Below are 12311 nucleotides of genomic sequence, written 5' to 3'. Positions count from 1 at the left end.
GGATTATCATTGATGGAAGCCTTGAAGGAGTCCATATATTGCCCAACCTCCTGGCGAAAGGAAAAGCACTATGATGACTAGCGGGGAAACGGAAAGAATTTTCTTTGGAGAATAAAGATGATTAAGCAGTATCAAAAATAACATATGATTGTTGGCCATGTCTAGATGCTAGTATGACCTCCCTTCCACTGATAAGACAAGAACAATAGTAGCCATAATAATGAATAAATAAGGAAGTAAGATAAGATGAGGTAAGCAAATAATGAAAAGATCTGGATTGTAGGAGCCTAATAGAGGTGAACCAGGCAAGGTGCTTGCTCTATAAAGGTGGGATGGTCAAATGCAGTATGTTTATCCACTTCCTGTATAGTTCCGCCAGCTGTACCATAAAGACATTTTTGACTGAATCTTCCCTTGAGGATTTTAGATTGAATTGCTTAAAGTCCTGAGTTTCTAGTTACTACAAGACAAGTTAGAATTGTGGCAGGAATGCTTCAAACCAGAGCACTTAATGATTATAATTAAACAATGTTATTGTTTGGTTCAATATAATTATTATAACTAGCAACAGTCCAATTATTACATAATATATGGGTTCACTTATTAATGTCAGCACAATAAAACCAAAGATCTGCTGCCAATAAAATGGCAGATTTGTTAGCAACATAGCATGGATGGAGTGGGGGTAGATATTTATAAGCTGGAAGAAAAAGGTGTAGTAGACTTTATAGGGCTTAATCTGAAGAGGCCCACTGCTTCTTCAGCTCCAGCACTTTCTGGAATTGTGTCCTTAATGTAAAAATTGCTAAATAGGAGGCTGGCTGAGAAATTTAAGCCTGAGTAAATTCTGTAGTTGTGACAGTTTATACCAGGGATTGGCAATCTTTGGCACGCAGCCCACCAGGATAAGCACGCTGGCGGGCCGGGCTGGTTTGTTTACTTGCTGCATCCACAGGTTCAGCCGATCATGGCTCCCACTGGCCATGGTTTGCCATTCCAGGCCTATGGGGGCGACGGGAAGTGGCAGCCAGCACATCCCTCATCCCGCGCCACTTCCCGCCACCCCCATTAGCCTGGGACAGCGAACTGCAGCCAGTGGGAGCCGCGATCGGCCGAACCTGCGGACGCAGCAGGTAAACAAACCAGCCCGACCCGCCAGGGGGTTTACCCTTAAAAAGAAGGGAAAATGGTATATGAATAGAGAATACACACAACACATCTCTCCCCTCATTGCTATTCACGACATCAACAATACTTGAAAGACAAAAGTAGTATCATTGAACTGGGAATGGGAGGTCCTGGCTGAAGCAATCTAGCCAGACTGCTGTAAACTTATGGTGAGAGAAACCCTTTTGCTTTTAAATTCACTTAGCTTATTAAGTCATGTACTAACTTGTGGTTTATCTTTTTATTTTCTTTGTAACCAATTTTGACTTGTATGCCTCATTTCTTGTAATCACTTAAAATCTATCTTTCTGTAGTTAAAAAAATTGTTTTATTGTTTTTTTAAACCAGTGGATGTCTGGATTGAAGTGTTGGGAATCTTCACTTGAGATAACAGGGCCTGGGTATATCATTTTTCTTTGTTGAAGTGACAGACTTTCTATGAACTTGTATTGTCCAGAAGGGTTCTGGTCAGTACAAGACACACATTTCTGTGTTGGTTGATGTTGTTCTGCAGTGTAATTCAGAAATGGCTTGCTATAAACATTCCTATAATTCAGCTGGGAGTGACTTTGCATGCTGGAGGCTGTGTGTGAGCAGGGCCAGGAGCAGTGGCTCTTACCACAAAGCAGTGTAAAAGGCATCCCAGGTAGAAGAATTGAGGGGACAGATCTGTTCAACAGTACAGATTTCACACTGGGTAATGTCACAGTGGTCTAGGGTGTCTGTCTCCCAGCTGAATTCACAAGGGGAAAAGGGTCGGGAGCTCCCCATTACGTGGCCTATACAAAGAGCCATGATAGTTGCTGTCACTGTATTCCGACAAGCACAGGAATGTTTACTGGTGTCACATAGTTTCCAAAAAAGGCATGGTGGAAGAGGCAAGGTCATGGCCTAAGGGATAGCACTGCTTTCTGTACCTACCATGGAGCTAAAGAATGATGATGATGCCTCCTTGAGGAATATCTCCTCCCTTAGTTGATGTAGTTCCACACCACTCTCAACACAGGGCCATGCCCTAAAGACACAATGTAGACATAGGGGTCCAGGGTAATTACCTTTATCTCCCAAGTATCCAATATTGTTTTGTCCAATATTGTTTTATCCAATGATTGCTGTCACCTGAACCTCCTGACGTGAGTTTCCAAATGTCTACAGAGCTGCAATGACTCATATAAAGTTATCAGAGCAGTTTGCAATAGTTTTAATTGTTAGCCATGATAGAGCTGGACACTGATCCATTAGTATCCCAGAGTGAGAAAAGGGAAATGGCAACAGCTTGTGTTGCCCTTGACAAACAAAACTGTTTGGGTCACTTTGATGTCTTGAGTCTTGAATATTTAGGAATTTTTGCACCATAAACAGAGATGGTTGAAAATGGACTTCCAATCAAATAGACTTTAACAATTTCAGAAAACTAATAGATAAGGTTCCACCAACCAAGGGATGGAGGTGGCCCAGAGGCAGACCACCTATTACATGGGTTCATCAAATCTGTTCTGATGTTGGACTCTGAGGCCATCAATCCTTTGCGGTTGCGCAGGAGCGGACCAAATGGCGAATGGTCCCTATGGCCAACTGTCTGGCTAAGCGTTGAAGAAGAGAAGAAGTACATAAAGTCCTATAGGAAGAAAATCTAAAGTATATGGGAGTTCAGGAGAGCTGGCAGTTTCTCAAAGAGACAATATTAAAGGCACATTGACAAATTAACCTTTAAGAAATAAAGATAGGTGCGGGGGGGGGAGAGCTTAATATGGCTGAATCAGGAGCTCTTTAATGACCCGAAAATCAAAAAGGAATCCTATAAAAGGTAGAAACATGGACAAATTGCAAAAGATGAGTATAAAAGAATAGCTCAAGCATGTAGGGACAAAATCAGAAAGGCTAAAGAGCAAAATGAGTTACACTTAGCAAATGACAAAAGCAATAAGAGCTTCTATTCATGCATTGAGCAAGCAAAAGACAAAGGAAAGTATAGATTGATTACTTAGCAGGGAAGGAGAAGGCTAGAAAAATGGCTAAGGTGTATAATGCCTATTTTGCTTCAGTCTTCATTAAAAGGTTCATTATGACCACCTATTTGACATAATGTTAATTGTCCTGCTCTGACTGGCACTGGTGAGGTCTCAGTTGCAGTACTGTGTCCAGTTTTGCACACCAGACTTTAAGAAAGATATGATCAAATTGGAAAGTCCAGAGGAGAACAACTAAAAATCCTGCCTCAGTGCAGGGGAATGGATGAGATGATTTCTGAAGGTCCCTTCCATCCCTACATTTTTGTAATTCTATTTAGTCGGTATCTCCTGAGGAGGAACTGCAGAACAATGTATTAAATTGATTGATTTATTAGTATTAATTATCTTTGATTGCTTCACCCGCATGCTGTCCACTAATCCTCCTCCTCCTGAGATTACTTCTAATTTTTCAAGTCTATGAGCACCTTTAAAGAGCTGCCATTTGAAAACAAATAATAATAAAAAACCCCGCAGCTAGACACTTTTTAACTCTCCTCCTGCTCCAGACTCTTAAATTTCCTCACAAAATAACAATGATCTGTGGTTCAGGAAAAGCAATATTGAGTCCTGAACAAGTGAGTCTTATAAACTTTGGTATCCTATGACATATCTGTGCTAGAGATAGAACCATCATCTCATTGGAAAGGAAGAAATGGGCTTTTGACTTTAACCCTACTTCAACTGGAAAAAAAGACTTTTTCACAAAATGAGATCAGGGAATAAATATGTTTGTGTGTGTGGCCCTTTTAAGATGTGTGAGAGCACATATTAAAAATCATTATTATTAGGGCTGGTTGAAAATATTCCTTCAAAACTGCTTTTTTTTTTTTTTTTAAGAAAAATTAGGTTTTCAGCTAAACAACTTTTCATACAAAGTGTCTGCATTCCATGGAAAAATTCAACTTCTTTTTGAAAAGCCAAACACACAAACAATGAAATTTTGATTCAGAAATGTCACTGCAGGGCTTCAGGAGAGTCATGGATTAAGTGCCTCATTCTCTTCTATGGGCTGAATTGTTCCCCAGGCCAACTACATTTCCCTGTCAGAGAATCCTATGATGCACCACAGAGCCTCAGCAAAAGGAGGAGAGGTGATGTATCATGTGAAATGTAGTTTGTCCAGGAAGCATGTTCCATAGAGGAGAATCAGGGAATGAGGTATTTGAACTACAACTCCGATGAGACACTATGCTAGCACTTCTGATTTGAAATTTTTGACATGCAGCCAAAATATTTTATCAAAGTCAAAACTTTCCACCTACCTCTAAGGTACATATGGAAAAATATATTAGTGGTTTATAAAACATCAGTAATTTTTTTTCTTCTCTCTCCTGTGCTGAACATTTGGTCTGATGAAATAAAGGCACATGGATTTACAGTCAGGAGGGTTCAAAAACAATACAAATAAAAATATTTGAAACTCAAAAAACATTTTAAAACAGTTTCTATGTAAAATGTGGTACACAGAATACCTCATGGTGTCATGTGGCATAAAAGTTTTATTGGCAAGTGTTTGGGATGTATTACCTATTTTTTTTTACTTTACATCTTGAAACTAATCCAACCATCCCACATTCAAATAAAACCTTGACACCACATCAATATCATATTGCAATCTAATGTATGTGTTGCTGTGAATTGAAATCCAGGTATTTTCCAAAAGTACTTGGCCATCATATCTACCATCATGCCCATGAAATAGACCTGAAAAGTAAAGCTGAACCTTTTTGGTTTGCACAAGAATTCCAAGAAGTGACATCTTTATACACCCGTAAACCCAGCCCTGAGGCATGGCAGTAGCTTTCTCTCTGGTCCTCAGGATTATGGGTTCACCTATAAGAGCACCTGGTCTCTCCACCTAAGGAAATCCCTTCTAGTGCAGAGAACAGACCTGTACAGACCTTTCTAGTACAGATCTTTCCTTTGGGAAAATATCTAACACACAATCTGGAGTGTCAGTCAGAGCACACAATAATAAAATAGCTAACACAATTCCCAGGGTAATAAAATAGTAAGTAGGGCTTTATTAGGTATGGGAAACTCAAGACAAGGGACAGTGGATACAAAAAGATACATACACAAAACCTACCTCTTTTGAACTTCAACATTGTTATTAATTTTTGAGTGGAGCACAATAATTAGTGAAAGTTTAATTTCACTTTTTTTAAAAAAAGTCACTAATAACAAAATGTAATGGGCTGTAATTATTTCAAGTTTTATAATAGTTAATAGCCTAAGCATTATTCAATTATGGCACTAAATATGTTTTATAAATGCTTTTTAAGCATTAATTTTCACATTTTAGCTGAATGGTTGGTTTAATGTAGCAGATCTCTTCTAATGTCTTCATTATTTGAAGTATTCTAATGAGATTGTTCAGCTATATTAAAAGCACCAGAAATCATGAGAAAATTCACAATTGAGATGTTAAAATACAGCCATGCAATGGTATTTGCTGTGTTTTAAGATGTTTTTATAATTATGGGGACATCTGTTATCATCTCTATAGCTAGGCATGGAAAGATTAAATATTTATCAGCAAAAGTTGGTAAACCTCAATTTCACCATACACATACAGACTGATGAAAAATATTTCCATTGATAATAATCTAAATTTACAGAAAGATAAAGTAAGAAAAATGCTGCTTGAGAATTTATTAGCATCAAAATCTAGTGATTTGGACTTCAGAATTAGTCTTCTAACAAATTGACTAGTGAATTAATAGTAAAAACAAGTCTGATTTTTTTCTTTAAGGATATTTACATTCTATTTTTAATGTGATATAGACCATTTGTATTTTAATGATTTCTAAGCTTCAGTGTTGTGAATTTCAGTGTCTACCTTCATTAAATAATTGTCTGATATGCCCATAAACTCCTGCAATTGTGAAAATTTAAATAGATCAAAACCTAAATAAAATACTCAAAAATACACAGTGATGTTATCTATCAAAATGATAAAATATAAAAATTAAATTCTGCTAACCCTACCAATAACTCTAGCTGCAATCTAAAATGGGCTTAAAATGGTGCATGAATTTATGTCTAAGGGTTGATGGCCAACTGGTGTGAAATTTTATATAGGTTTAGTTTTGGTTCCCTTTGAATTTTCTGTTTAGTTTTGGTGTTATTTCTTCTCACACATTTTTAATTAGAAGACTTTGAAAATTTGACTGAAATTTGTCAATGGCTGTCCTACTTTACGTTGCTGACTTATATCTCTTAAAAACCATATCTATCTATACAAAACTCAGTACTGGGGTGAAACCTGAGAACTGGTAAAAGGGGGAGCTTGTTTGTTTCTTTATGTCAGATTTAGGGTCATTTTTAGCCATTATTCACATTATGCATTGTGTGTCTAAATTTGATTGATAAGGTCAGATGAATATAATCCCGACTGACTGGGGACAGGCACATGTAAATTGGGTTGTTGGGGTTGAGAACACAAAAGACTGATTGGTTGACTAGGGATGAGAAGAGAAAAATCCTTCTCTCTCAGGAACTATACTTTTCTGTCAGATTTTATCCTACTACAGCAAAGGTGTTCTGTACAGTGGCTGACAAAATAGTCTCTATTAGCTGTTGTGCTTCTACCTCCAGCAGGTCTCCACCTTCCCACCTCATCACCTCCACTCCTGATTAAACACTAAAAAAAACAAAACAAAGAAAACTAATATACAAATATTCATTATGAAGCAATTAGGGTTGCACAACTCACAACATACCTGTCATGCACCCATAAATGCAAGAAAATCAAAAGTTAAGCCAACTAATAGTATATACCCTCTTCTCCTTCACCCAGAGACACATTTAACCATGGCTAAAACTACCATACACAATATAAAAGGAACCACAATCCTAATTAAGGATTGATTGTTCTCTTTTTAACAGGTCTTCTAAACACAACCCTTTGCCAAACTATACCCTCACAACACAGCAACTACAACCCCTAACATCCACAACTACTAGTGCTGGGAAGAGAAATCTATTAAACGAGTCTGTATAAAAGGGCAAAAAGTAGTCAGAATTAAGATTACGGTAAATGGTCTGTGATGGATAGTAGCAATGGTGTTTGCCTGTGGATGGAGGAGAAGGGGCTATATACTGTTGTTTGGCCAATGTCTTCATTTCCTTGCTTTTGTGGTGTGTGTCAGTTATTTTGTGGATATAGCAATCCTAACTGCTTGACAACAAAGTTTTGTTTATTAATATAATAGGAACATTTGATTTTACAATCTGTTACAATAAATAACTGAAAAAATACAAAAGAGTATGCTTTCCAAATAGAAGATTTACCAATGCTCTAAAAAGCAACAAAAGTATTCTGCAGCTCTCCCTTTCTTAGTCTGTTAATAGCTGGAGGGCCACCAGAACAGCTTCAATTCCTCAGTAGCATAACAGGACTTAGAAATTCAAAGATTTACAAGGAAGAGAAAAACAGGAGAAAAGATAATTACAAACTTTCCATTCCTCTTTCTAAATATTAACTGACAGAGAGTACATCGTGCAGATTTGAGATCACTTTGGAAAAACAGAGCTGTTATAATTCATTATGACAAACAAAACCTTAAGGAATAAAAAGTACTAATGCAAATGCATGTAAAATGGTGTCAGTAATTAATTGCTACTAAAAATGTACATGAACACAAAGTACACAAGCTAAAATTAAAACTACACTAAGCTAATATGCTTTGGGATTTCACAGACAATGCAAATAATAACCTTGAACAAAGATTTAATATCTTGGTGAAACAATCTAAATGCAAAATCAATATGTTATGGTGATCAGGGTTTTGTTAACATGAGGAAATATTCAGACATAAAATGTGGCTTTAGTAGGTTTTGCATGTGTAGACTGATGGCATAATTTGCCTCCTGGAGGTGCAATCTCAGTGTATGGTTGGATCTTCACTGTGCAACATTTATTAGACTGTTTATTTCCTCCCTTTCTCCATCCTTTTCCAGTCATCATCATCATCCCAAATCACAAAGGGCTGTGGCTTCCTGGCAAATCAAGCACCCCCGGCTCAATTTCTGGCAAGGTGCTGTTTGCATATTCAGTTTATGTCCATCATTGGCAATCTTGTCACAACACTGAAGCTTTTAGTGCCCATGTGATCTCTGGCCATATAGCAACATTGCTTGGTACACAAGCTTTGGAATTTATTGGTCTTCCATTCTTAAAATACCAAACCAATACTCCAAACCAAGAAAGCTGCTGATATTGTACCAGGGCTGATGGAGGCAGTTGCTTGGTTTGGTTTCAAATATCCTCGTTTCTGATCTTGTATTGCCGTTAGATATGGAGAACCTTATGAAGACATTGAGAAGCTGAGGTTCTTCAGCCTTTCTCTCCACCCATGTTTCACTTCCATACACCAGAGTTTGTATAACAGAGGTTCTATAAAGCCACAACTTTGTAGCAAGCTTGATGTCATGACATCCCCACAGAAGCTGATGAAAAGCCCAAAACATGGCAGCAGCCATAGGTGCCGACTTCCCCTTTTCCCGGTGGCTGCTTGACCCCCTGCCCCGCCCCTGGACCCGCCCCTGCACCGCTTTCACTCTGCTCCCATTCCACCCATTCCCCAAAGTCCCCACCCCTATTTCACCCCCTTCCCCCAAGTCCTCGCTCCTGCTCTGCCTCTTCTCTGCCTCATCCCCTGAGTGCGCCACGTCCCCTCTCCTCCTCCTCCCTCCCGGAATGTCATATGGGCCGCTAAACAGCTGTTAGGCAGTGGGGCAGTGGGAAGCGCTGGGAGGGAGGGGGGGTGGGGACACAGCATGCTCGGGGGGGGAGAAGAAGGTAAGTGGGGGGAGCTTGGCTGCCTGTGGGTACAGAGCACCCACTAATTTTTCCCCGTGGGTGCTCCAGCCCTGGAACACCCACGTAGTCGGTGCCTATGGCAGCCGCTACTGCTGTATGAGAGATCACATCTTTTGAGCATCTTCCAGCACTGTCTATGATGGTTCACCCATGAGGTGTATACATTCACTCTGTGAGGGTGTTTATACTGAAGTTGACTACCTGTGACAATCTGGTCAATTGTCCTTGTAACTGAAATGGCCAAGATTATCTCTGCCACTGAGGCAAAAATGACCATTGAAACCTTGCAAAAGGGCCATTCCAGTGTATTGTGTGTTGGTTGCAACTGTAAAATTGCTGCCTGGGATGTCTGAACATTGTCTGGAACAACTAAAGCCATCCTTCTCATCAAGTAGTTGAAAAGCCTGAACATGGAGATCTATGCTTTATCTGAATTGCACTCACCAGCAAACTATGAAAAGAAAGTTGAGAATGATAGAGTTTAAAAAAGCCATCCTCTCCAGTGCTCCTTGCTTCTCCCTGAATGATTTTGTGAGACACTTCTGCTGTTTATAAGTGTTAAATCAGAGACAAAAGAAACCATATGATGGGACATGAGTGACCAGTCATACAGATTGCAAATCAAATTCTTAATATTGAATATACAAGTGAGCATTCACTGCAAACAGCTCACAAAATCAAGTCTAAATATGCTCATAAAATTATTTGTTGAATAATTATAAACATTTGTAAAAAAAACCATGATAAATTCACAGACCATTTGCAAACAGAAAAGAGCATAGAATACAGTGGATGAATTATTTGCAATGAATACTTTAATCAGTTCTATATATGGTATGTCCACACTCAACACTTCTTATGGCATGTGAGTACAGTACATTCATTGAATGCCTCCACCCCCAGCATGGGTATAAATAGCAGTGTAGATGGTGAGGCATGGCTTACACAAGTAAAGACATGCCTTAACCCATAGGGTATGTACCCTACCCAGCTCTCTATGAATCCAAGCACAACATCCCCCATACACACTGCTATATTTAGCAGTGTAGTATCCTGCTGCCTCCATGCTGCAAGAGCCTTTTCCTGCCATTCCCAAAGGCTCCAGCAGTGGGAAAAGGCTCTGGCAGTGGGGAGGCAGTGGGGAAAGGCTCCAGCAGCTCCCCCACTGACAGATGCAAGGAGTTTCCAGAGCTTTTCCCCACCACAGGCTTTTATATATCCAAGTTATGGAGTAGTCTATATTAGAGCTTTTACTTGTAGACCTAGGAGTAGCCAGATGGAGTGGCTGGACCTAAAAAAATTCTATTATTGTTCTGAGTACAGACTATATTAGAAAAGGGAAATAGCTGCCATTTCAGTTGAACAAACTTCAAAAGGACAAGGAGATTTGGTGTGGACAAACAACTAAACATTCAAATATTTTTTTACCCAAACTTATCCTGAACAAACATTAGAGGTAGAAATCTAATGAAAACAGTGTCTGCGGATAGTTTTTAAGTACTTTGCAATGTCTTAACTGATCCAATAAATATACAAGATTTTTTAGCTAATCACCAAACACTGGGTGTCACAACGGATAGGTAACCTTGCCCCACTAACCAATATATCCAAGTACAATGACTGCTTCTTAGAGCCAAGCTGCAGGTTGTCCCGAGATTCCAATTTTAAATCTCCAGTGTACTTGGGTTTTTTTATAAAATATCTGATTTGGGGGATAAAAGCACAAAAGGATTATAGGTGACAGCTAATCTGATAAATATTTCAATTTCAGTATAGATATTTAACATCCAGAATTAAGCTTCTAGTATATAAGTTTTATATAAAAATGTACTGCTAAAGTAAGATTCTCTGAACATTACTTTTTCTTTTCAAGAAACAATTTTGATGTTCCCTGGATTTATTTAAAATGTGGTGGGTTGTTGGGTTTTTCCTTTAAATGTATGTTTAAAATAAGAGATAGATGTACTGACATATGCATGGTTTCATATTCAGTTCCAGATTGCTCATTGTGTTTACCTTCCAGTTTCTTACTTACAGTCACAAAGGGCCTGACCCAAAGTCCATTAAAATCAGTGTGACTGTTAGAGGGCTTTCCCTTCACCCTCTCCCCTGGTTCTTGTCACTCAGACAGAAAGCAGAAGACCAGAAGTCTAAAGTACAAACAATTTGATGTTTATTGGGGTTAGTTCCAAGCAAGCATATTCATAGCTCTACACGCCGGCAGAATCTGTTTCCCAATGTTCCATTCCCAGCTCTGACGCCGCATAGCCTTGCCTGTGTCCCCTTTCTTACCTCCCCATTCCCTATTCCATATTCCCAATTCCCACCTCCTCCTCCTTAGCAGGCCCAAATATACCTCCAGTGCATGCACCTAGTCACACCCCTTACAGCTTATAGTCATGTTCTGTTCTGGAGGATCGTGAGTCTAGGGTCTTTGTCCTACCTCTTTTGTATCCCATGGGAGGGGTAAGGAGTGAGATTGTGTTTTGGCCAAGGCAAGGCTTTTCTTTGGCTTTTAGTGTTTCTTATGCTTCCCCTCCATCCCCCCTTCCCCCTCCTAACTGGTTGCTTGACCTTGGCTTGAGAGAAGAGCCAGGCAGCCTTCTAGTGTATGCTTGTATATGATACTCCCACCATTCCCTGTAACACTTTAACTGCTCTATCCCTTATCTCTTCCTATTGTACTAAAAGCCCCATCTGGTTGTGGGAAATGCAACACACAGTGTCTGTCTTTGTTCATTGTTCTTCACACATAGTAGTATAAGATATGAGTATCAAAAAGTTAACCCCAAAATTCTATCTCAGACTGACAAATAAGCCTATATGCTAACAGTGACTCTTCCCATTGACATCAATGGGTTTTACATTAAACAATTACTGAAATTTAGGGGAAAATATAGTAGGCAAAGTTTTACCAAACACAAAAACATTTCCAGGTATTTTCATTTTGATTATAAAAGACATTATGGACATTCAGTTGAGCCGATAATATGGGAAACACCACAACATCTTCAGTCTTTTCACTGTTATTTCAGCCTTAGGACTGAAAAAAAAAATCTGTGTCAAATTGAAAGAAAAATGCAACAGAAATGTGAAGAACATAGGTCCATAAGAATAATGTGCCTTCACTGAAATGCTGTCATAACTATAAAGGAAAGGGTAATAACCCTCCTGTATACAAGTATCAGGGGGTAGCCGTGTTAGTCTGTATCTACAAAAACAACAAGGAGTCTGGTGGCACCTTAAAGACTAACAGATTTATTTGGGCATAAGCTTTCGTGAGTAAAAACCTCACTTCTTCGGAT

Source organism: Trachemys scripta, chromosome 1 (assembly GCF_013100865.1).
Source record: "Trachemys scripta elegans isolate TJP31775 chromosome 1, CAS_Tse_1.0, whole genome shotgun sequence".
NCBI lineage: Eukaryota > Metazoa > Chordata > Testudines > Emydidae > Trachemys > Trachemys scripta.
The sequence above is the reverse complement of the archived record's forward strand: the minus strand, read 5'-3'. Positions refer to the sequence as shown.